Source organism: Ictidomys tridecemlineatus, chromosome 9 (genome assembly GCF_052094955.1).
Source record: "Ictidomys tridecemlineatus isolate mIctTri1 chromosome 9, mIctTri1.hap1, whole genome shotgun sequence".
In the NCBI taxonomy this organism is placed as follows: domain Eukaryota; kingdom Metazoa; phylum Chordata; class Mammalia; order Rodentia; family Sciuridae; genus Ictidomys; species Ictidomys tridecemlineatus.
The window spans coordinates 123,662,288-123,688,932 of record NC_135485.1 but is presented as its reverse complement, the minus strand read 5'-3'; the positions used below and the strand labels follow the sequence as shown (position 1 = coordinate 123,688,932).

Genomic DNA, 26,645 nt, shown 5'->3' with positions numbered 1-26,645 from the left:
GGTTTGATGTATGCAGCAGTACTTTTCTGCTTCTGCTTTTAAATAAACAGTAAACAAATTCTCTGTCCTATGCAGATTTGAGAGAGGCATTGAAGCAGGTGGCTCTGAAATGTACATCAGGGGTGTCTGCCGAAGCCTGATGTCTATTCTGTTGAAATATAGAACTCACACATTTAAGCCGGAAGACCTGGAGTGGAACAAATTGGGTTGCAAGCCTGGTAATAAAGTAAATGATGAACAGAAAGAGACCCCAGAAGTGCTGCAGAAAACCTGGTGGAGGATGGGAGGCCAGGCCAGGGGTGGTGGGTGCTAGGGAGGCCACGTGTGGCCCCTGCGGGCTCGATGCCGCTTCCTCCTCGGATTCCTTTCCCAAGTTCATGTCTTTGGGTGGGGTAGAGGGAAGCTTTGCTTGTCGGTTTTGTTGTTTGGTTTTATTTTGAGGGCGTTAGAAAGTCTTTGTTTTTCATTGCTTAATCAAAGCTTCACCTCAAAGATAAATTCAGGGCTGGGGTTGGGGCTCAGTGGTAGAGTGCTTGCCTAGCATGCATGAGGCACTGGGTTCCATCCTCCACACCATGAAAAAGATAAAGTTTATTATGTCCACCTACAACTAAAAATATTAAAAAAAAAAAAAGAAATCCAGCTTTGTTTCATTCTCAAGAAATGTTAGAGTAAAAAACAAAAACGAGAGCAGACCCCTCCCCAAGGAACCTATAAATGGTGGCGAAGGTAGGGTTCCGGACTTTGGTATTGCACTTCACAGAACTTCTTAAAGCCATTATTTATTTATAGTGGGTGTCCCCCGCACCCCATCTGCCCCAGCCTTTCCTTTGGTGGCCTGCCTCTGTGAGGGGCTGGCCTTTCTCAGCTAGCGGGGTCAAGGCCTTTCTCCTTCCACCTGTTCTTGAGGCTCACAGAGCAGCCTGAGTGCTTCTCAGCCCCCACCCCCCTCCCGGCCTCTCTCGCAGGCAGGTGTTGGCTTCCCACCTGCCTTATTTCTGGCTGCAGAGAACATACACAGCATCCTGTGACCTCAGGAGTAGGAAGCTTATTGTTCCATCCTGAGGAAAGAGCATTCAGCTCCAGGAAGGACCAGGGCGGGGGAAAGCGGACACCTAGAGGGAGGGAAATCAGAGGCTGCTTGGAGCCCCACTAGTTCTGGGAGTGTGCCCTCAGTCCAACCCAGCTGCTCCTCTGTCTCCGGCCTGTCTGCTTTCCTGCCTGCTGCTGGCCAGCTTTATTTTCTGGATTTGAACTGGGAATTTGAATGGCTGAGCTCCTGGAATGCCATAGTTGACATTTAGGCATGTCACAGGTTGGTGGCCAACCCAGGGATACGTTGCTTTCAGGCCAGGTTCCCACCGTTGGTTCTGTGAGGACTATGTAGTTCCGTTGGACTAGCAGGTTGATGTTGTGCATGTGTGTGTGTGTTATTGTATACACACCCACACACACGCACTTGCACGCTTAAGTACAGAAAATCATTGTTGGAGACTGCCCCCAAGCAGCGTTTGGGAATATTACCAGTTTCCTGAGGAGAGGCGGTGGGGCAGGGCATCACCTGCACTGATGTCGGAGTGCACTCCTAGAGATAGTCATAAGATACCAGCAGGGCAGAAGGTATTATCCCTGTTTTGAAACTGAGGAAATTGGGGCCAAAATAGGTTAAGTACTTTGCCTAAAGCTATAGACTGAGTAGGGAGCAGAGCTGGGATTTAAAGCCAGATTTATTTGACTCCACTAGGCCATAATGTGTTTTTAAATTTTAATGAGGCAGGAAGCGTCATGAGTAGAGCTGCCCCTTCCTTATTCTTGGAGGGACAGGCCTGTAAGATTGCAGAGCTGTGTTCCCAGAAACTCAGCTTCTGAGTTTCCTCTTCAGCCTGATTCCCAGGCACTGAGTTTTAATGACTTCTCTTCAGTGGCTGAAAACTCAGACTCTTTTTAGAGGTCCTTCCTTCTGAGTTGTCAGGCATTGAAGGGCAGCGGCTGACACTCAGTGCTTGGAGTCAGCACTGGCCTCCCTGCAGCACAGCTGGATTCGGGGGCCCGTAGGGGGAGTTCTCAGGTGGAGAGGTCTCCATCTGGGGGACCTGCTCTGGAGGGGGCTTCCCAAAGGGGCCTGTGGGAGCTACTGGGTCCCTTCTTTACTCTGTTCCTCATGGGGTCTCTGGTGCCCTGTCTGGAGGTGAGGGTGTTGCCATAGAAGCTGACAGGAAGTGTGCAGCACAGTCTGCGTAACTGAATGGCTCCACCTGCTCAGAGGCCTCCACGAACCTCGCCCTCCTAGCACAGCAGCCTTCCCACTGCTCTTCGTTCAGATTTTACCAGCCCTGGGACGGGAGGCTGGTTTTCTGATACCTGTCTGGACTTCTTTCGGGTTCAGCGTTGGCTTCTCTGGCTGTGTGTTTAATCTGCTCTGGGGAGAAGTATGTACAGCCCGACGGCTCCTTCTCCTTTCTGCCTCTGCTCTCTTTTCACCTTAGGGCTTTGGTGGCTGTCGCAATTAACAGTATAGACTTTGGAGCCAAACAGACCTATTCTCCTCTAGCACTTTCTGGCTGGGGCACCTTTGACAAGTTGCTCAGTCCCTCTGAGCTTGGGGTATGTAAGAAAGCACTCAGCGCAGCATGGGGCTCAAGGTAGTGGCCCAGGAGAAGTTAGGTGCTGCTAATACTAATAATGATCTGAGTAGTCACTGCGTCTTTCTCAGGCCTGTTAGTGCTCCTTGTTCCCAAAGGGGGAGCTCTTCACTTGGATCTGCAGCAGCGTGGTAATGGACAGGAGCCCTAATGCAGGGTCTTTTTGTTTATATTCTGTTGTCACCCCAGGGTTTGAAGCATTTTGAGTGTTATAAAGCATATTTTGTATGAAGATAATTACCATGCTTCTAATGTAGTTGGGAGCCGAGGTGTTTTAATTAATGATGTGCCAGACACCCTTTCAAATAGGGTGAAGTATGATTTTTAAAGCCTTTATCTACTCGGTCATAATTAGGGACACTTGGAACGTTCCAGCATAATATCTGCTGATTTGCACACTTTCATTAAGCAATCAGGATTGAATGACCCAGTGACCAGCTTTTCATGGGATCAGGTTCCAATTTTTCAGGTGGAAGAGCAGGCTCTGCTCTCTGTTCTTCTCCCCTGCCAGTGATAACTTTAACTCACATCTTGTTTTTCTAAAATGAAACTTTTGTGCATTTTTTTAGGTCTTAATTTTTGTAGAATCCCTCTATCACATTTTCTTCCTTTTTTGTCATATGAACCTGTTTGGCCAAGTCTCTCTGCTGGTACAGTTTTCATGTGGTACCATTTGTGGGTGTTAGAGGTTGTTAATAATGGAATGAAAAAATAAAGTTTGTGCCATGAGAATCAGGAGACAGAGGGAGAAGAGTAAAGTTGAAAACTTGAAACCTGGGCCAGGGTAGAGCTATTGTCTAGCATCTGCAAGACCCTGTGTTTGATCCCCAGGACCACAGATAAATAAAGCAAAGCCACCACCCTTAACAGAACCTTGAAACTGAAAGGGACTGTCGAGTTCTTCTCTACCCCTCTTTTTTATGGGCCAAGCTTCACAGGAACAGGGACCATGCTTGATTCATTCAGTCTCTTCCTCCCACTTGGCACCCAATCTGGTGCTGAGTGAAATTGGCTGGATACATTGATGGGTGAACGGGAAGCTCACTAATACTGTGTAAATTACATTAGTATCTATAGGGGCAGAGCTTGGGTCAGAGTCTGGATCTCCTGGGCCCACAAAGAGATGTATGAAGAAAGCAGAGGGTAAAGAAGGCAGAATTTGTGTGTGTGTGTGTGTGTGTGTGTGTGTGTGTGTGTGTGTGAAATCAAAACAGAACTATTTAAGGAATATATAAGAAAGTTTCATAATGGAAGATATAAATTTGGTTCACTAGTGATTCATATGGAAGGAGTCTGTGTAGCCTTGCTTAATCCAGCACTGCTATTTGATTGCTTCTCAGAAAGTAGTAATTTTTTCAAAGAGTAACTGTGTAACCATCTTGCCATTGTTCAAGCTGTTATCTTTTCTTGGTTTTGTCACTTTATTGCTTAAACCAGAATGACTTTCCTAGCCAAGTCTTTATTAATTTTCTCCCTTTTCAGCTTAGCTTTGTAATCGTTGTGAAAAAAATTCAAAAATTTTTCTTGCTATAATGCAGATTACATAATTTCTAATCTGCTTGCATCTGTCAAATCTTTTGTACATTGAATGAATCAAAAAGTAGAACTTCAAGTGCCGTCATTGAATATAATTTTGATATTTTTTTCCCCTCTGTGGTACTGGGGATGGATCCCAGAGTTGCTCTACTACTGAGCTACATCCCAAGTGTTTTATTTATTTATTTTAAATATATTTTTTGATTTTTTTAGTTGTAGATGGACACAGGGCCTTTGTTTTGTTTAATTATTTTTATGTGGTGCTGAGGATCAAACCCAGTGCCTCACATGTGCTAGATAAGTGCTCTACCACTGAGCCACAACCCCAGCTCTATTTTATTTTGAGTTAGGATCTCACTAATCTGCCCAGACTGGCTTTGAATTTGTGAACCTCCAGTTCCTGCCTCCTGAATTGCTGGTATTACTGGTCTGTACTACTACACCTATCTGATTATTGTTTTTGCTTTTTAGTGGTGCTGGAGATAACCCTGGGGCCTCCTGCATGCTGGGCAAGTGCTTTACTACTGAGCTACCCCCCCAGCCTGGGTTTTGAATTTTACGTCAGTTCTCCAAACATGCTGTCTGATGAGCAGATTCTGTGGTTTAGATGCTCTTCCTCTTCCACTCCTCATTGCTCCCACACAGTGGGACTTTCAGGCACACAGTCAGTAGCTTCTCCTACTGTCACATCTTGATGCTAGATCAGGTCAGAGAGGAAGAGGTAGTAGCTTTCTGGGACCAGGAAGGAGGGGGGGGCAAGGGTTCTTGGAGAGCACAGAGTGCCATCAGCCTCCCCCCATCCCTCCCGTTGGAGCTGAGGGCCATCTGCTGATGATTGTGGTGCGCGGCCGTTTCCCTGGCAGGTGGAGGTGAGGGTGCCCCCCTTTCCTTGTTGGCAAGGGCCCTTCCGCAGTGTACCTTGGTGGTGTTTTGGCATGTGACTATCAGATAGCAGTTGTCACCCGGAAGGCACGGGGAGAGAGGAGCAGGAGCAAGAGCCGTCACCGTAGGGCTGGCACGTGAATGTGAGGGAGCCGGTTAGGGGCTGTGTGTGGTGGCATACGGGGTGTATTTCCTTTAGCTCCCTGGAACACACACTATGACTTCCAATTATGTAGGCATCCAGAAAAATTAGTTTTGAAAATCCCTAATGTATGCCTGTAGACCTGTTTACCAGTTCATCCGTAATTATTTATTGATCATGTGCGGTGTAACTGGCCGGGCCAGTCCCTGCTTCCAGAGGGGAGTGAAATTTGGCCTAGGGTTTTCTAACCGTCATTCTGTTTGTGATTTAGGTTATTAGGGAAAGCCCATTTACCCCGAAATCAAGACAAATAGCCTGTGGGAGTTTTGAGTAGAAATTCATCTGTTTTCTCTGTCACTTTGGAGAAGGTGCCACACTTGTACATTCAGCAGTGGATTATGTACAATCAACTGTGATGAATGTATGAGCATTTTTAATTAGTCTTCATGCCCTCTGTCTAATGCAATCAGAAACCCCGTATCAGGGTAGGGATTTATAATCAATCATTCATCATCTTCTGAGGTGTGTATAAACCTATTTGCTTTTAGTCTGTAACTTAAAATATCTGCTACAGGGAAGTATTATGTAACTAGGCAGATATCTATAAACCAAGTATATTTTGAGCATCTTGACTTAAATCTCAAATTGCAGATTGCTCTGATTAAATGTAATTGTGAGAATTAAGGTGTCACTGGCTTCCAATCTGTATGTGGAAAACCCACCAACAGACAAATTAGTTTTAGAGGAAAACTGCCATCAGGGAGACCTGAGTTCTCAGTCTAGCTTTGTAAACCCATTGCTTCATCTGTAAAATGAAGCAGATTGGGCAGCTGGGTGCTGTGGCACATGCCTGTCATCCCAGCAACTCAGGAGGCTGAGGCAGAAGGATCACAGTTTGAGGCCAGCCTCAGCAACTTAGTCAGACCATATTCAAAATAAAAAAATAAAAAGGACTGGGAATGTGGCTCAGTGACAAAGTACCCATGAGTTCAGTTCCTACTACCAAAAACAAACAAATGAACACAAAAACTGGATTGAAACACCTGCCATTGAAGTTCTCATTATGCTGTATTAGAGTTATCACAGAAATGCTGTCAATAAATGTCTTGGACAGCTAACTCTGTACTAGACACCTGTTCCTTGCAGCAGCACATGGAGCCCACATTCTCTCACTCACTCCATTTCCCTTTACAAGGTAATTACTATGAAAAGACCCCCTCGGTCCTTAGCCAGGGCGTTCTTGGTGGGGAGGCCAAATTCCATAGGCTAATGGTTTGAAGATGTTATGATTAGCTTCACCAAAAGTACTGAGTTGAATATAGAGTCCTACAGAGGTTTATTTCATTTTATATTTTTATTTGTCTTAGTGCTCTAACAAAATTTTGCAATGTAAATAAAATTGACAAATTTTCTAATTGAACAGACAACCAAATTATTCCTATATTTTAATCTGCTGTTAAAAATCCAAAGTCTAGAGAATTCAAGAGCAAGTGAATCCCCTGTTATGAGCAGCACTAGTGAGGAGAATGGGTTCTTAATGATCGGTCACATGTAGCAGGACAGCTCTGGGGAGTCTGCTTGCACCCTCGGCCTTCAAATGCCTTGACCCTGTGAGCTGTTACTTCCCCTCCTCAGATTTTAACTGAAGGACAGAATCATGGGTGTGCCAAATGTTTAAAGAATGTCCCCTGCACACAGTGACATTCAAAATCTGCAGACAAACTAAACATCTACCCATTAGCAGATTGATCGAATGAACACAGTATATCATTAAATATGTCAGTAAATGATATGTCACTAAAATGGCACATATTTTTAAGGAAAAAAAAATAAAAAGTACTTCCTATGAACCAGGCTTTTTCCCTCTGATGATGAAAAACAAATAATACTGGTGACACTTGTTAGTTTTAGAAATTTAGAATATACAGATAAAACCAATAAAATTAAACACACATGGAGTCTCACTTTCCAGAAGAAACCCCTGTTGACATTTTGGATGATATCTTTTTTTTTATATTATGTGTGTGTAAACGTGTGTGTGCGCACATGTGTTTGTATTTGTGATCACCTGCAAGCTTTATGAATGTTAGTGTCTCTCCTATTTCCTTACCAGGACTAACCTACATTTCTGTACAGAGTTGTGTTATGGGACATCTGGCCATCCAGCTGGTTCAGTGGCTTGCCCATGAGGACCAGGCGTGGGAGACCATGAGGAGTGGTGGAGTCTAGAGCTTAGATGTTGTGCCCAAAGGTCTCTAGTGAGGCTAGTAATCAAACATGAGGCTGTGGGCTGGCCTCAGTATTATCACTGCTTATTTGAGAAGGCCTTTGATAGGTATAGAGTAGTGTCTATTTTGTGGGGGTGGGGTGAAGAGGGAAAGTTTATTTGCAGATCTCTCAGTTTCCTTAGAAATGGGCTAACTGCTCAAGGCAGGTAATTTTTCTACCCGCCTGTCTATTAGGGATTATCTCCCAGTGTAAATCCTGCAAATTAAAGTGTGGGGATGACCTTGAGCTACGTAGAGCATAGTGCTGTACTCGCCTTCTGGAAAGCAATTGACTCTATAGCATTTCTCCCCCAAGGGATGTGGCGGAAAGACAAAGTTCCCTCCCTGAGAGACTTAACTCATATTTTTTCCAAACAAGAATAATCTTGCCTGCGGATACCCTTTCATGTTAGAGGCTAGCTTTTGAGAATGCAGCTGGCTTCTTTTAATAATACAATGGAAGTTCTCTTTACCTATCTAAGTGCTTTCCTGGATTGTCAGTGCTTTCCATTCTGTCTGAAAAAACACAGACTATTTCTAGTGAGCTCTCAAAGCTGCAAAAGTCTCCCATTGCCAGCAACAAGCATTGTTATAGTAATTACACAGTTTCATCATATGACATAGAAACAGGAAATGTATGTGAAAAGGAAGTTGAATTTTTAAAAAAAATTTAGTTGTAGTTGGACATAATACCTTTATTTTATTTATTTTTATATGGTGCTGAGGATCGAACCCAGCGTCTCACACGTGCTAGGTGAGTACTCTACTGCTGAGCCACAACCCCAGCCCCAGGAAGTTGATTTTTTGGGGGAAGGAATAAAGGCAGGTTGCCATAAAATGTTGCAACTGTCAAATTAGATGTAGAAGACAGAACTCTAAATGGTTGGGAAAGATGTTTAAAATATGGAAGGATTCCACACTGAGATAGAGTCACACTAAAGTTTTTTTCAACTTCCGGTAGCCCAAACAGGAAATTACAGATGATGCATTTCATGAGTACAGTTCATGCATGAAAGACAAATTTGAACTTCTATCAGTAGATATGTAGTTGAAGAACTGGCCTTGGTCTATATGGAAATGATAGCAAATAAATTTGATTTTTATGTTTCATGATAAAATATTTAAGAAATGTATATGTCATTTTTTATGATTCTGTATCTTAAATGACGTATTCTATCTATCCATCCATCTCAATTGCAAGTAGGATTTCTGCAGTCATTCTTTCCCACAGAGCTGTATGCAACAAAATTGAATAGTTGACCAAGACTTGTTTGCAGCCAAGTTGGGGAGAGGGTATTTTAAAGAAAACATACTTTAAAAGGAAGGTATTCATAAATACTTTTAAACAATTCTTAATGAAATTTTGTTTGGATGTGGTGGCACATGACTATAATCCCAGTAACTCAGGAGGCTGGGGCAGGAGGATTGCAAGTTTGAGGCCAGCCTCAACAAATTAGCAAAGCCTTAAGCAACTTAGCAAGACCCTGTCTCAAAGTGGAAAATAAAAAAAAGGGCTGGGGATGTTGGTTCGAGGTAAATGCCCCTGAGGGTATAAGAAAAAAAAAAAAAGAAAAATTTTGTTTGACTCTTTCATTTTATAGCATAGTTCTATCTAGTTTTGTTTTTCAAATACTTCAAATATAAGTAATATACACTTAGTAAAATGGTAAAACTAACATTTTGTTTTCCTGTGAAAAATTTCTTGTTCTTGGTGTCTGTTGTTCAGTATCAAGTGATACCAGATGATTCATTTTTCAAGTTCCAGGATGTTCAAAGTTCTCTATAGACATAAAATCGGGATAGTAAACTATCCTGACTTTACACATGAACAGATAGTCTTATAAAGAAATCTTAATGGTGACAATAAGAAGTTTAGAAAATTAAAGATGTGAACTGTGCTTATGTGTCAGACTCCACTGGCTCCGCGTCCCAAGTGTCTCGATTCCCTGGTTCTGTTGGCACCTGCTGCCCTGGGCGTTCCCACCTTCTCCAGGGCCTCCTGACTGAGTTTCCTCCAGGCAGTGACGGTGAAGGTAGAGCAGGCAGGACAATTTGGATAAATGACTATTTGAAATTTTCTTTCTGACATTCTGATTTGGCCTGCATTCACGAGGTAGGCGCAATTACATAACCTCCTCCCTGCCCACCTAAAGAATATTTGCTTTTTGAACGTGTATGTACCCCCTTAAAGGTATCCAGCCAGCAGCTGCCCTTTGCTGCCATCAGACTGTTGGATGAAGTTTGAAGGCCTCACTTCTTTTTTCTCTGATTGTCTTCTCTTCCCTTTAAGTTTTTTTTTTTTAAAGCACATGGACTGATTTTAGATCTTCTTTTGCATTAGCAACAAAAGACTAGATAATCCTTTATTACCTGTGAATGGTTAAGTGCCCAAGAATATTTGTTGAGCAAATGCAGTAGTTGGCCAGGCTCTACAGATGTGTGTGCTCAGGACCTGGGTGGAGGGGGCGCTGCACTGCCTTCCTGGAGCCCGAGAGTGCGATGGAAGGCGGGCACCGTGCAGTCAGTGGCCCTGCTGGAGCTCGTAATGGGACTTCAGCCAGGGCGCGGACATTTTTGCAGTCCATTATGCCTCTTCTTCTTTTCCACCATAAGAGCTCATTCTTCTGAGACTCGTGTCTGTCATCACCATCCAATGATATTCTTTAAGCACCTCGGTGCTGGGTGCTGGCAGGCTTCATTCTCTCTAATGAGGGCAACGTGGGGCTGAAGGATAGGCTTCTGTGAGACATTGCCCCGTCCAGGGAGGAGTGATGGGTGACTCATGGTTTGGGCCGTGTCTTTTCCTAGGCTGAGTGAGCTAATTAGACCAGTCACACATTTGTGTTGGCAAGCTCTTGAAAACAAGAGGTAAATCAGCCCTGCCTTGTGCTGGGAGATGCTATCACACTTGGGCTCTGTCCTATTAGCCATTAGTGGGTTCTTTATCTTGATTTTGTAAATAGCCGCCTCCTTCACAAAATGAACGTTCATGCTCTCTGCTTCCCTGCTTCCCCCTTGGTCACTTTGGTCATCTGCTGAGGTACACCTTTTCAGTCCCCAGGAATTGCTTGGATGGAGACGATGCTGTGTGAGGCTTTGCTTTGTGCTGCTGTTGGTTTGATCTTTAAAAAAAATGCTTTAAAATTAAGTAACTGCACAAAATACTTGACAAAACCTACAGAAATCAAAATATCCTCAGTGGATTGTGAGATGTGACTTGTCTCTCCCAAGACTCATTGTTGGGAAAGTTCTCTTAACTTTCCCTTCCCAGTGTCTTGGAGCTGGGTGTGGTGGCACCTGCCTGTGATCCCGTGACTCAGGAGGGCAAGTTCTGAGCCAGCCTCAGCAATTCAGTGAACCGCTGCCTTTACAAAAAGGGCTCGGGATGTGGCTCAGTGCTGCGCGCGCGCACACACACACACACACACACACACACACGCACACACGCACATTTTTTATTTGCCCTTCTGTATTCTCTTTGCTATCACCTGGCGCAGTCTCTCACCAGCACAACACCTGCTTTGTTTATAATATATTCTCTCTCTCTCCCCACTCTCTTTTTTTTTGCCTCATGCCAGCTTATCCCACGCTTATCTGTGCTAGACCGATTTCCTTACATTCATCTTTTGTCCTGTAACTACTTTGCCCAGAATGTCTTATGAGCTTTCAGTCACCTAATGAATTAGAGCTGAGCTCTCTTGCCTGGCTTTCTTTACCCAGTTCCTGTCCTTTTCAAGAGTAAGTGGTGTGCCCAGGTGCGGGTGTTTACCGCCCCTGCAGGATGGTGCCGTGATTAAGAGCATGGGCCCTGCAGTCAGATTTGCTTGGCATCTGATACTAGCTCAGCTCCAGACCCCTCCCTGTGCTTGAGATTGCTCATCTACATGTTGGATATGTTAGTCTTTCCTTCCTGGACTTGGGAGATGGGCACTGTGTGTGTTATCTGATACATAAAAAGAAGTTAGCAAAAGAGAGCGAAATATTACTGTTTTTATGTTGCCTAAAATGCCCTTCTAATGCTGCTTAGCATGGGGAGTAGTGCTTCTCATCAGGCAGGCAGGGGCCATCCTTCCACCCTTTCTCATATGAATTTAAGAGCTTTATGAGGAAAAATTGATAACAGCCCCGTATTTCAGATGACTAAGCCGAGGAATAAAGAGTGTTGGAGAGACTTGTCTACACTGGGACAGCAAGGAAAGCGGCAGAGTGAGGATGGGCACCTAGGAAATCCAGCCCTAGATTCTGTGCTCTTGATATTTGTGCTGGTGAGCCTCTATCAAGGGAACCCCCACCCCCCACCCCGGGCTCTATCCTTGGCCACCCCAGCCCACAGTGACATTTCTCTGTCCGAACACTAAATGCATTTAATAGGCAGCATAAGGTAGTAATTGCTAAAACCTTCCTTGTTTTGTGTCCTTCAGTCCTGTATATAAACTAGAAAATTCTTTGATTATAATGATTACATGCTGTGATAGGGAATTTAGAATACGGACACAAAAGAAGAAATGACATACACCTGGGAATAGCTACTATTCAGTTTATCTAGCCTCCTAGTCTTATTTATAAATACTATACATAACCGCCAGGTACAGTGGCACAAGCCTGTAAACCTAGTGGCTCAGGAGCCTGAGATAAGAGAATCCTGAGTTCAAAGCCAGACTCAGCAAAAGCAAGGTGTGAAGCAACTCAGACCCTATCTCTCAATAAAATACAAAATAAGGCTGGGGATGTGGCTCAGTGTTGAGTTCTCCTGAGTTCAATTCCTGATACCAAAAAAAAAAAAAAACTATACATAACATTGTATAATAATGCATAATAATGTACGTGTTGTACATAATGTCATGCCATATATTTAATTTTCTCTATTGTTTTTCTTATTTAATATTATAATATGAAAGTATGCCTGTGCTATTAAATATTATTTTAAGTCACCATTACAGTGACTGTAAACAATTTCATTTGCTCACTTAGTGTGTCTATAATGGACATATTACTTACTTCCAATTTTTTAATGACTATTAATGTTTGTGTACTGAAGTGTGTCAAAGATTGTGACCCTAGGGGCTGAGGCTGTAGCTCAGTGGCAGAGCACTTTCCTGGTGCTGGGTTCAAGCACCACATAAAAATAAACAAATAAAATAAAGGCATTCTGTCCATTTACATCTAAAAAAAAAAAACAGAAAAAAAGAAAAAAGATTGTGACCTTTTAAGACTTGATATATGCAAAAATTACCTTTCAAAAGACTGTACCAAGTTGGGTGCAGTGGCACACACCTGTAATCCCAGTGACTCAGGAGGCTGAGAGGAGGATCACAAATTCAAACCTAGCCTTAGCCACTTATTGAGGCCCTAAGCAACTTAATGAGACCTTGTCTTAAAATAGAAAATAAAATAAAAGGACTGGGGCTGGGGCTTAGTGGTTCAGTGCCCATGGGTTCAATCCCTGATATACACATACACCAAAAAAAAAAAAAAAAAAAAAAAAAAAAAACCCAAACCAAACCGAACCCAAACTGTACCATTTTATTACTTTTTCTAACTTGGGAGCCTCCAGCATGTTTCACGGTGCTTGTTGAGTACTAATATTTTGGTAAGTCTTTGCTCATGGGATGGATGATACAGGGTGTGGGTCATGGTTTGAATTGCATTGAATCCAAAGTACTTTAGAGTAAAAAGCCTGGCACTTTGAGAGACTTATGGGTTGATTTTCAGTAGTGACTTGATGGGCTTCAAATATTTCTTAGATTTAGGACCTGGAGGAGACTGCAAAGCATTTACTGTAGCCCCAGGACTCGATGGTAAAGAAAGTGAGACACAGAGAGAGTCAGTCACTTGTCCAAGCTCGGTAGCTGGTTGAGAGTAGAATGAGGATTTGGTTTCGAGTTTTCAAACTCATTGAGTTTTCACCATGTCTTCCTGTTTCTCATCTTAATCCATCCACACACCTCCATCTGCTTCACCTATAGTGAAACACAGCTCACCAAGTTTGGAGGTACAGCTTATGGTGAAATAAGCAATGTTCCCAAACTCTCTGGGGCTAAGATAAAGGGATGCTGACGACGCTAATCAGACAGCCCACTGCATAAATCCTCCTTCCCCACAGGGCCTCGCAGGTGCTAGTGTGTAACAGATCACAGGGAAAGAGTGTGCAGATGGGGACCTGGAACGTGGCCTGCCTTTCACACACGGCAGTCTCAGACTCTTTGAGGTTGTTCAGGGCCTTGTGCTAACAGGGTTCCTTGGGGTCAGGAGTTTAGGAGGTGACCACAGTGTCTGGCCGTGTGGTTCTTTTCTTCTTCTGTCATGGGAGTGAGAAGAGGTTTGGTATCCAGCTAACCCACGGAGACTGGCTCAGCTCGACTGCCTCTTGCCCCTGGAACCAGTTCTCTGAGCCACCCTCTTCCAGGTTTGGCAGCATACAAGTCCTCAGTGTGCTTTACATTTCCCTGAGGAGCACTTGGCTTCCCAGGAGGGTCTGGGGAACATGGATTAATATTTCTGTTTATCAGTAATATGGAATGAAAAGTAAATGCTTTTTATAATTCAGTTTGTTTTTTGATATTGTGATTATTAAGTTATAAAAAGGTTAGCAGTTTCAAGGCCAGAAGCATAGAAGAAATTCATATCTCACCTGTATTGCCAGTGGGATTGGCTAAAATGAACCAAGGCAAAATATTTCCTTTTCTTAGTTTCAGAGCCTACCTTTATCACCTGTCCTTAACCAAGAACAATGGAGTTATCAGTAGATTATAAGAATTATCTTGACAAATTAAAATTTCCTAATAACATTAAATAATTCCCAAAGAAAACTATTGGGTGTGGTGGTACACACATGTGTGAGATCAGCTTTAGCAACTTAGTGATACCCTGACTCAAAATAAAAAGTAAAAGAGTCTGGAGACATAGCCCAGTGGTAGAGCACCCCTTGGACTTAGTCCTCAGTACTGAGAAAAGAAAGGAAACCTGCCCTGAAAAACCTCTCACATTTTGGGAAAAGTGAATGCTTTAATACTATTTAATGTGTTTTTGGTTGGGAGGCTTAGGAGAAGAACTTTAATTGTCCCATTTATCTTTTGGAGATATCTTGCAGTTGTTTAAATATCTTGGAAATGCTAGATTAATCTGGGCTTAAATTTTTGGCACAACCACCATCTCTTACTTATTCACTTGTTCATTCATTCATCAATTTACTCAACAAATATTTCTTACGGGCCTATCATGTGGCAAGCATTTATGTAAGGGATTAAAAACACAGCAGGGGCCAGGAAATAGCTCTTTGGTAGAGTGCTCACTGTGCATGCACTAGGCCCTGAGTTCAATTCCCAGCACCACATAAACAAACCAAAATAAAACAGTGAAATAAGGTCAACATTGTCATCATGGAGTTTGTAGTCTCGGGCAGAAGATGAGCTCCTCTGGGAATGCTTCCTAGTGGTGGAGGTCTAGGCCAAGATCTGAGAAGTAAGAAGTAAGAAGTTACCCAGGACTGAAGACTCCCTTTCCATTAGTGCATCTGGAAATGCCATGAGGAAGTGAGTACTTGACTTGACCAATACCATGGACATATACATAAAGCATGTTGTAAAAGGAGGAGAACCCTGGAAATATCCAGGTTTGATAACAGGCTTTGTCTCAAAAGCAAAACCATTTGCTGCTTGTTTGCTTGCCCATTCATTCATTCAGTGCTGGGGTTGGGACCCAAGGCCTTGGACATGCTAGGCAAACGCTGTACCACTGAGCTACACCCCCAGACTTTCTGCTCTTGCAGAGCCCAGACTTTGTTTCTGCCCGTGGCTGGGCCTCAAGAGCCAAGGGAAATTCAGATTCTCAGGTTTCAGTTATGAGACATTCCCTTTGGTCCCCATTTTTTAGTTCTAGCAGCCAGCCTCTGTCTCGCCACTTGTTCCTTAGTTCAGAAATGGTATGGCAGTTCTTTCTCTAGGTTGGCAGTTCTGATTAGAGTGGAGTATTTCTGTTCTGAAACCAGGAAAGAATAGTGTGACATGCTTTTGTGCAGTCTTTTGTGGTTGGCTCTGTCTTGTCTCCTGAAGAGTTGTCATCAAGGGCTGGAGACCATCAATTTCATCCTGTGTGTGTGAGAAGTGGCAGAAATACCTACAGATATAGTGCAGATTCAGACCTTCTCTGAAACAGTCAGGACACACCTCTCTACTTCACTGTGTAAATGGCAGCTCCAAGGGGAAGGCTGCCCTTTGGAGTGGGCCTCAGGCAGATAAGGCTTAAGCTCTAAGATCTTCTAGTCCAGTGGGTTTGAACTTTCTTAGACATCCTCCTTCCTTTCTTTTTTTGAGCAAAATCTCCTGTGGAAATTTAGGATATAAGTCTGATAAAAGCAACGAGTTGACATCTTAAAAAGTATTAATATTTATTATTTTTTAAATGCCTGAAGCACTGCTTCTCCCCAAAGCCCTGGTTCTGGTAGGCCTGGATGGAAGCTAGTTAATAGTGATAGCTCACTTTTGTTAGTGCTTGTAATGAGGAAGACACTGTGCTGAGCGCTCACCTACAGTGTCGCAAATCTCCCTATTGTCCTGTGAGGTGTGACATTATGGTCATCTGTATTTTGTCGATGAGGCATTAGGCTTAGAGAGGTTTAATGTCATGCCCAAGGTCACGTGGCCTAGTAAGGAATGAAGCTAGTACTGGAATCTGGGCTGCCTGACTGACCAGCCAACCCCTGAATTATTATTATTATTATTGGTACCAGGGATTGAACTCAGGCACTCAACCCTTGAGCCACATCTCCCGCCCTATTTTGTATTTTATTTATAGACAGGATCTCACTGAGTTGCTTAGCATCACTATTGCTAAGGCTGGCTTTGAACTTACAATCCTCCTGCCTCAGCCTCCCAAGCCACTGAGATTGTAGATGTGCACCACTATGCCTTGCTAATCCCTGAATTATTAATCTGGTGGAATCACTAGGTGCCACAGGTCAGTGGCTGCACCAGCACTGGGACCTGGGAACTCTGACCCCTGGTCCGGTGTTCTTTGTGTTGCACTATAGTGATAACTATTTTGGAAATATCAGAGAGATGTTTAATAGGCAAGACAGTTCCCCAGAAACAAAGTTCCCTTACTCACAAGGTAGTATAGGACACATGTCCTTTTCACATAACTTACGAATAGCCTTTTTGTAAGGGAGATGAGTGGATGTTAAAGTAGAGTAAAGGTCTCTTCTTCCTTCTTACTCTCTTCTTTTTATGATTAGAGTCCTCTTAGAAAATTTTTGAAAAGGGCTTTTCTTAAATTTTATGATTTGGTACTGGGGATCAAACCCAGGGCCTCATGCATGCTAAGCACAAGCTCTACCACTGAGCTACACCCCCAACCCCTCAAAATGATTAATTAATTAATTTATTTAAAATAGTTTTTAAGTTATAGACATATACAATATCTTTATTTTATTTATTTGTTTTTATATGGTGCTGAGGATCAAACTTAGTGCCTCACACATGCAAGGCAAACGCTGTACCAACTGAACTACAACCCCAGCCCCAAACAGCTTATTTTTAAGAGAAGCAAGTGAGTGACTGGGCTAATTTATTTTCCTTGTTCTCCAGATTGTTGATACTTATTTATTTTTAAATTAGCTAAATTGCCAACAGCCTAACATGAAGGGTAAATGCTTTTCAATGTAATGTAAGTACATAGAGGTTTACAATTTATATAATAGGAAAAGCCATTTTTTGGTGTTAATTCTTTTAAGATTGGTCTGGGGATCAGAATTATAAAGGGCTGAATATTGGAAAATATGGGTTGAGCATACTGAAGCAGCATTGGAGTATTTTGGTGATCAAAGGCTTGTAACGTAAAAAAAAAAAGTTATTGGGACTGGGGATTTAGCTCAGTTGGTAGAGTGCTTGCATTGCATGCAAAAGGCCATGGGTTCAAATCCCCAGCACCACACAAAAAAATGTTATTTTAAAAATTATTTTCTTTCCTAAATGTGTGTAGTTGTCTTAGATGTGCAGTGTCTTCGTTGACTGGTGGTACTTGTTGCAGGTCCTCCTGGGTGCAGGCTCTGATGCAGGCTCTCAGACACTTGCATGAAGGGGGACTCTGTTAAGGTCTGCTCTCTGAATCACCTCAGGTGGAAAGAAAGGGGCATGGTGATGATGGCCTGCCACCAAAGCTCATCCAAGGCCTGTGTCAACCCTCCAGGGAGATGTGATGGCCCCTCAAGAGTTGTCCTGAGTTGAAGTGAGGGGGTCCCACCCACCCTTAGTTATGAATGTGTGCTCCCCTCAAGGAGGTGTAACTCTGGGCAAAGCGACTCTCTTCAGTAGAGAGCAGTTTCTGGAAAGGGCTGAGGTCCACAGGTACTCCTTGCAGCTGGGCGAATAAGGTCTGCTCATGGTAAGGTCTAGCTATAAAGTCTAACTAGTTAGCAGGGAACTGCGGGGGTGGGGGGATATTTGAGCATCTATTTCAGTGCTTGTAACTCTTGAAATTCAGTAAAAGGATAGGGGAGTGTGGGAAGGAGGCTACTAGGTAATCTCTGAGTGATGAATATAGTCTTCAGGTAGACATAGTCTTCTAGCTGTGCAAGAAGTAGTCCACTAACAAATCCATTATCCTGTGTGTGAGAGACTGTGTGTGCTCGCATGTGCATGTGAGAGAAAGAAAGAGAGAGAGAGAGAGACAGAGAGAGAGAGAGAGAGTGTGTGTGTGTGTATGTACATAGAAGGTTTGGTACATAACTTGTAAAAGTAGAACCAACTTTCTTATATAATTTGCTTGATACATGATGTGATTTATTCTAGTATTAAATTCAAAACCTGGCCAAGTCACAGGTGCCCAAACTACACACACAGGAATGTGCTTTATATTGTAATTATCCAAAGGAAAGAAGGTAAGTCTGGGACCATCTTGTATGGGATATAAGCATGGTCTGCAGAAATTTTAGGAAACCAAGAGCCAAATTGCAGAATCTGTTCTACAGGGATGTAATGTGAGGATAAATGTGATTAATGACCTGAATTTATATTTAAAATTTTGCATGGTCTTACATTTTATAAAAACTGATAGAAAAGCACATATAGTTACGTTTTAACTTGCTAATTTTAGTTGTATACAGAAAACTACAGAGTGTATACAAGTATTCTTCATGCTGCTGATCAGTAGGTGCCAAATGAAAGGGAAAACCAAGTTTTTGAACTGGCATTTTGGGTAATAACATCTCTTAATGGAGTTTAGTTAATAAACTCCTCTCACAATAAAGTGACATGAGAATATAATAAATAGTTAATGGTTAGTGTTGTTTTTAAAAGTTTTGCTGGCAGGATAATCAGTTTTTCTCATCTTTCTAATATCTATTAAAATTGCTAACTAGTTAGACTTTATAGCTAGACCTTACCATGAGCAGAAAAATGCAACTTCTCTAGTGGCCAAAACCCGAGTTTTCTAGACTATTTTTTAAATTCATTCCTTTTAGATATACATGATAGTAGAGTGTATTTTAACATATTATACATACATGGAGTATAACATCCTAACTAGGATCCCATTCTTGTGGATGTACATGAGGTGAAGTTATACTGGTTGTATATTTATACATGAACATAGGAAAATTATGTTTGATTCATTCGACTGTCCTTCCTAGTCCCCCTTCCTTCCTTCTTTTCATTCCTCTTTGTCCAATGAATTTCCCTCCACCACCCCTCCACCATTATTGTATGTTACCATTCACATACCAGAGAGAACATTCGGCCTTTGGGTTTTTGGGGATTGACTTATTTCACTTAGCATGATAGTCTCCAGTTCCTTCCATTTACCAACAAATGCCATAATTTCATTCTTTTTTATGGCTGAGTAATATTACATTGTGTATATACATGACATTTTCTTTATCCATTCATCTGTTGAGGTCTCCTAGGTCCATAGTTTAGCTATTGTGAATTAAGGTGCTATAAACATTGATGTGGCTGTGTCACTGTGGTATGCTGATTGTAAGTCCTTCGGGTAAACCAAGGAGTGGAGTAACTGGGTCAGGTGGTAGTTTCATTCCAAGTTTTCTGCGGAATCTCCATACTGCTTTCCATAGTGATTGCACCAATTTGCAGTCCCTCCAGCAATATATGTTCTAGACTGTTTGATCCCTTGTGGTGGTAGCAGTACTGGCTGACTAGTGGTTACTGACTAATGGTTTTTCCTGTTTTCAGTCTTCTAGTCTCCTTGCAAGTTGGATTTGGGGTAGGTACGAGTCCTATAGCACTATTCTGTGGGGAGCTGCACTGCAGGGAATCGGATCCCACATTACCAACACTCGTCTCTTCACTTAGCTGAAGTGCTTCCTTGTGTCACTCCCAGAAATCTAATCTACTTACACAGATGTGGTGAGGGAACCGCTCGTTGAAGTCCTTCCCAACTCTTCCTGGTCTGCTTCCTCCCTCCGCCCAGGCCTCCCGACTCTGCTTCTTGCCAGCCATGTGACCAGTCCCTTTTCTCTAAGTTGGAGTTTCCTCTGTAAAATGGGACGGCAGTCCCTGCCTCGCTGGGATGTGAACACACAGGGTGTGTGGTGCCTGGCTCAGGGTGGTGCTCAAAAAATGGCTTCCCTCTTCTCTCCTGGCTGAGGGCGCTGCTTGCTGAGGCAGATCTCGCCCAGTGATTGGATCAGTCCCTGATGCCTGCGAATGGATGTTAGCCATCTGCACATTGGGGGCACTTGGATTAAATGTCTATGGAATCACCTCATGAGTAGCAAAGACGGGATCCTTCCTCTCAAGAACACCGAAGCTGGTCCTTAAATAAGTACACCAGAGCCCATGTCACGGTGGGGAGAGGAGTTAAACCAAGAGATCTAGAGAAGAAAGGCATTAGCAGTCAGATTCAAGGCAGGGGTTTAGTGGGCACTTAGTTCAGCGTAATGTCTTTGATCATGGCAACTAGTGAAAAAAATTTTTGTTAATATTATATTGGGCATGTTTTATTTCCATTTTGCCTTTTATCCCCTTCAACTTTTGGTGACAGTGTGCTTTTTGCATGTGAGGCACGCCTGGACAGAGTGGTGTCTGTTAGCCTGAGCAGGTGGAATTAGAGCCGAGGGAGGGTGTTAGTTAAGTGCATTCCAGCTCCTTGAAACACATTTGCAAGCATTTGCTGAGTATGGTCGTAACTTCTTTCCACTGGAGGTACCATTATGTTCAGTAAATAATTTCGTATGCCTAGTTATAGTTAGTATGTGTAGCTAAGTGGAACACTTTTGCTTTTGTAAAACTTTTATTATATGGTTTTTCTGTTTAATGACTTCGAAAAGATTCTTTCTCCAGAGAGAGAGAGAGAGAGAGAAAGAGAGAGAGAGAGAGAGAGAGAGAGAGAGAGAGCGCCAAACTAGAATTAATTATTTTTTAATCACAGTATTTTGGGGGGATAGCATGTTCTGCTTTGCCTTTCTTCCCCTGGCCTCCTAAGCTAGATTTAGGAGAGAAATCGCAGGGGGACCTGCTCAGACTGTTACTTGCTGGTCCCCCAGAGGCACTGGTGCTTTGATCTCCTACTTGTGTAGCTCCTCTGATCTTTTATTCTGTAAGGTGTTTGCGTCTCAGTATGATGGATGTTTCACTGACCCTAGTAAATGGAAGAAAATTTTCTCCAGACTTTAAGTGTATTGCTTTCCTTGTTCTTTCAAAAAACAGTCTTCTTGGGTAAGAGTGTTTTAGAGGCATTGGCATCAAATCAAGAGAATTGTGGTCTTTAATGGAATTTGAGGCACCAAGGAGTGGTTTGATTGGTTAGAATCCATTTTTGTTTCTTTCTATCCACCCTCAAAACAATAACATAAACAGCTCCCGCCTGTCTTCCTGGTCTTCTTATTTATTGAAACAAGATTTGATTTCAGTGAATTTTGTGCTTTGGTTTTTGTTGTCACTTTTCTTTTTTTCCTTAAAGGGGAAGAAAAACCTCAAAGGTATACAGAGTAAATTAAATTATGAGGAAAATACTCTTTGAGTTTAACAAGATGAATCACGGTTTTGGAACTGAATCTACAAATTACGGTGATGTTCTAGAGTCTAATCTGTGATTCAGAAACTTATTAGTCACTTTGATAGACTGCTGATTTGACTAATTACCTTGAAGGATGCTGCTGGCTGAATTGCTCAAGTCAACTAGTAATTTTGATCAATCCACAAGTAATTATGGTTTTGTGTAGGCAGTAAATATAGAATACTGACGGTGTTAGACTAAAGATGTTATTGTGAAATAATTATGTAAAATATTTAATTCCAACATCATAGCAGTCCTCTTACCTTTTTCTTATTTTGTGGCTTAAATTCTCAAAACATGACAAAAAAGGCCATGGCAACTTTTAATCACTTGATTATCAGTGAACAACATATAATTGTGTGAGATATTCTCTGGTGCTAAGTAAGTACTCTTGTATTTTAAATGTAACTTAATTATGATTAAATGTATTTTTGGACGCCCCCAGAAGCAAAAGTGGTCAGATTTAAAGTAAAAATTCTCTTTAGATTTGTCACAGAAGGAACCCAGAAGTGGCTGGAAGCCGCTGCTGCTGGTTTTCCATGTGGGCTGATTAGATAAAGGTTAACGTCAGCATGATCAGCTGTATCTGAAGCCCAGGTGCTTACATTTTCTTGGCTCCTATTCCATCATTATGCCGTCTTTTACTTGTGAAAATCATTCTGCAGAGCATGATATTTATTACTGAGCTGCCGATTGGCAGTGTTTGTGTGTTCTGTTTGTGAGTGTAAACTTAAAATATTTTAGAAACAGAGGCATATTTACTTAATGGAAACATCTGTCTTTAATATTACTTGAGTTGTCTCTTGGATGGTTTGCCTATATTAGATTCCTTTTGATATGAAAGCAAGAAACATAATGTACTTGGAACTTTATGCAGATTTTGTTGTTATTAATGTTTGTGAAGCTCCCTCAGGGTGGTAATTCTGAAGAAAGCGCCAGTCTTGTGTAATGACTTATATATGTCCTTGACTCCTGCATCCCCCTCCCCCGTGAACAACAACAACAAAAAAAACACCAGGGATTGAAAGGCAGGGAGGATAGTGGTTCACAAGGTGCAGGGTAGTGTACATGTGCGCTCCGCTGTGTTCTTGCTTAGTCCACTTTCCAGCTTTCTCTGGATGTGTGGGTATCTCTGAGTCTCGGATTTGAAAACACACACTGCTTTCGTACAGCCTGACCCAAATACATGATGTTTTGTTGGATTTACAACTGTTTTTGCAACTTAAAAAGATGTCTGTTGGTTTCTAGCAAGTGCTTTGCTAAGGGGTGTTTGGGAATAATTTTGAACCTTTTCATGCCTTATCTTAGACACTGATGTTAGAACCAACCCCCAGATAAGTTGCAGCTACACTCTGATAATAAGGGGTCAGATCATCAATGTTTGGTAATTCCCTAGGACACAGAATGGAGGTGAATTATTATGGAACTATGTGTTAGTATTATATAAAATCACTTTTTTGCTGAAATAAAGGGAGGTACTCAGCTTCCTCTTTTACTTGCACACCTTCCTCACAACTCCTTTGCTTTTGGAAGTTAGTTACCTCTAAATGCAGCTTGCTTTTATGGGGAGCAGGAACCCCTATGCATTCGTGCTCCTTGTGTTCTACCTGAAGCACCAACTCTAGGGAGAAATAGCACTAAATGCAAAATCTATCTGGAGGAAAACTTAATTTAGAACACTGTCTTTGGTTTTCTTTGCTTGCTTTTGCTGCCCCTGTCCATGTACAAAAGACATTGATACACACATGTTAATACAGTGGAGAAGAGTTTTTAATTCAGAAGTGTAGATGGCCTGACGCCATTCAGGTCTGTGCCCGTCACTCCAGGGACAAGTGTAGATGGGAGGTGGGAGAGTTGTGATCTACCCAGTTGCTTCTGGAGCTTATGGATAAACTAATCCTCCCTCTCCACAAGGAGAGTCTTGGCAGGTCTGCTTGGCTGGGTGGTGGCGGCCATCAATAAGCCATCCCTGCTGCCACGAAGGAATTGCCTGATAGGAATCGTTTCAGTTTTACTTTATTTTTTTGGAACAGCAGGTGGGAAGCCTTAATCCTGGATCCCCAAGCGGAGTTGGAGCCTCCATAACTGTTAATAGCAAGTTCCCAGAGCTCTTTCTCTTGTGGGGTCTCTGAAGGAAGCCACTGATAATTAATACTTAACATCTGTGTGCAGAGATAGCTTTGGGCTTGTAACAATGTGCACATCTCTCTGTACAAGGGGAAGAGTGTGTACCCCTCAGTGAGGTACAGTACCACTCTGTTCAGTGGTAACCAGTTTCTTGCCAAATTCGATTTCAGAATTCCACAAAATGATGCTTGAAGGCTTACAGCAGTCAGATCTGTAGCTGATGAATGTAATATATATAAATATTTTATTTGTGGTACTAGGGATTGAACCCAGGGGTTCTCTACCACTGAGCCATATCCCCAGTCCTTTTTATTTTTTATTTTGAGACAGGGTCTCACTAAGTTGTCCAGGCTGCCCTTGAACCTGTGATCCTTCTGCCTCAGCCTCCTGAGTCACTGTGCCTGCAGTGAGTGTAATATTTTTAAAAGAGAAAGTTAAGAAACTTATTTATAGGTGCATATTGATGTTTGGTTTTTAGAGAAATCTTGGTCTGAAGGAATAGGTTTTGCCATGTTAATATAAAATATCCTAAAAATAAATGCCAATTATAAGATTTGTGACTAGTGAAACTCAAGTGTAGCTACAGTAAGTTGTAATGCAGAAAGTTTTTTTTTTCATCTGAGAAATCTGTGTTGTAAGCTACATTTACTTTGACTAATTTTGTTTTTTCTTAAAATAGGGTCTTGAAAAAATTATTGAGAACTCTTGGTTAAAAAAAAAGAGAACCCTTCATGACCCCTGTAAATAGGGGAAATAGGGGGAGCCTCTGCATCCCTCAGATCTTATTTGGAGAACCACTGATGTAATCTGACAAAGAGTTTGGCAAAATATTAACTTTACAAATTCCTAGAGATATGAACTTTATAGGCCAAAGGTAAATTGTATAATTTTTTTAAAAAATATTTTATTTATTTTTATGTGGTGCTGAGGATAGAACCCAGTGTCTCACGTGTGTGAGGCAGGCGCTCTACCACTAAGCTACAGCCCCAGCCCCAAATTATATGAATTTAATTTAACAAGCACTATTGGAAAATAATATTAAAATAACCATTGAAAACAGTGCTCATTAAAAATAAGACTACCATCCTTCTGAATTCTTACACTTTCCTGATGCATTATTTTCCTTCATATTCACTCCATGGGAAGTTGACAACTTGTATAATTACAGATGCGCAGCTGGCCCTCTGTATCTGCAAGTCCCACACCTGCAGATTCAACCACTGCAAATTAAAAATATTTGTGAGAAAAAAAGTTGCATCTACTGAATACATACAGATTTTCCCATTGGTTTTAATCCCTAAGCAATATGGTGTAATGATTTACACAGCATTTAAATTGCATTAGGTATTATAAGTAATCTAGAGATGATCTAAAGCATACAGGACTATAGGACTTGGTCATCTGCACATTTTGCTATCTGCGGGATACCAGGGACAACTGTAGTTATTTTCCTTTGTAGGTTTTGTATTAAATTCCTTTCAAACATCTTGTGGTCGTTATACTTGAGTCAAATAGCATCTTCCCCTAAGTGGCCCTTCTCTCCCTACCTGTACCTGTCCGATCACACTCATCCTGCAGCCACATTCCTTTTATATAGGACTAAGAAGAGACTTCAAGGACAGTGTAATGGCTGTACTTAAGTTGGACTTGGGGACTTTCCCTATTGTTTAGGATGTTCTTTTGCTTTCATATTGTCAAATCAAAGAATTTTGTTTTGCTAAGTAGTAAATAAACTTTGTACAAAATTTAAACAGTGAAAAGGTTACAGAGTGAAAAGTGAGCCTCTGTCCCCCTGATGTCCCCTGGCCACCTAGTGCCCCTGTGCTGAGGCAGCACCCTTAGCCTTGCTGTGTCTTCGTGGAGGCCACTCTGTGTTTATAAGCACATAGTTACAGTAAGACGCTGGCTTCTTCTTCTTTTGTTTTTTAAAGAGAGAGAGAGAGAGAGAAATTTTTTTTAATGTTTATTTTTCTTAGTTCTCGGCAGACACAACATCTTTGTTTGTATGTGGTGCTGAGGATCGAACCCGGGCTGCATGCATGCCAGGCGAGCGCACTACCGCTTGAGCCACATCTCCAGCCCTGACACTGGCTTCTTATATTTACAGTAGCTGTACTTTGTGTACTGTTCCATGTGCCTCCTGGCCATCTTTCCATTAAGAACTGCCTCTTATTGGAATTGCCATAATTTATATAACCGTAAAACCATTGTTGATGAATATGTAGGAGCTTTGCAACTGTACTATTTAAACACTGCTTCCAAAGATAGCACGGAGTTAGGGAGCACCAGTGGTTATCAGGATGTGCCTAGGGTCTGTCCTGATAGACTGTCAGACCTCCACATCCATATGACCCTGATTAAACATGTTCCTTTGGCTCTTTATTAGCATGAAAGTCACAAAATTCCACAACCATCTCTTCAGTAATATTTTAGGATCTGCACTGGCCATTAGCCTTTGTTTTGGACTCAATTTAAAAAAAAACCTGTAATGCATCTTTTAGGTGGCTTTCAAAACTTTCTTGAAGGAGAGCAGTTGATATGCTTACTTTCTTAAATAGCCTTAAAAATTAAGTCCCCCCAAAATTTCAGGAGTGATTCTGGATGCTCAGTTTGATTTTCCCTTCTCCATGTGTTCTGCTTATCATTCAGTTGCCTGGACATGGGTGTGGTCTGTTGGCCATCTGCTCTTGTGAAATGAAGGTGTAAACCTGGTGGGGTGCTTTCATGGCATTAACAGTGTTCTGCAGTCTTGTTCCTACTTTGAGGCATGCATTTGTCAAAGCTTAAAACCACTTGGAATGGGTGTAGTGAGAGGATTTTCTTTGTGCACACACTGTGTGTTAACCAGTGACTTACAAGTCAGTGGAACTGAAGGAGGTTCTGCTTCACTGGAACAATGGATGGACCAGAGTCCTAAGGTGGTGCCTTGAGAGAGGCCCAGGAGTCGGGGGTTGGTAGATGTTGGTTCCATTTGTCACACTGTCCAGCGTTGCCATGTGATGTTAAGGCAAGAGAGGGAAGGAAACTGGGCCAGGGGAC

The 26,645-nt window shown here is 42.1% G+C and overlaps 1 protein-coding gene and 1 non-coding gene across 6 annotated transcripts in view; one reads left to right on the top strand and one right to left on the bottom strand.

The window, feature by feature from the left end:
• The window catches only part of Fhip1a (FHF complex subunit HOOK interacting protein 1A), a 238,510-nt gene that overhangs the window by 109,666 nt on the left and 102,199 nt on the right, over nt 1-26,645 (top strand). The gene's annotated exons all lie outside the window — the stretch shown is intronic.
• Nucleotides 16,746-16,817, bottom strand: Trnaa-agc (transfer RNA alanine (anticodon AGC)). Its single transcript has one exon. It is a non-coding gene; the product is annotated as a tRNA-Ala (tRNA).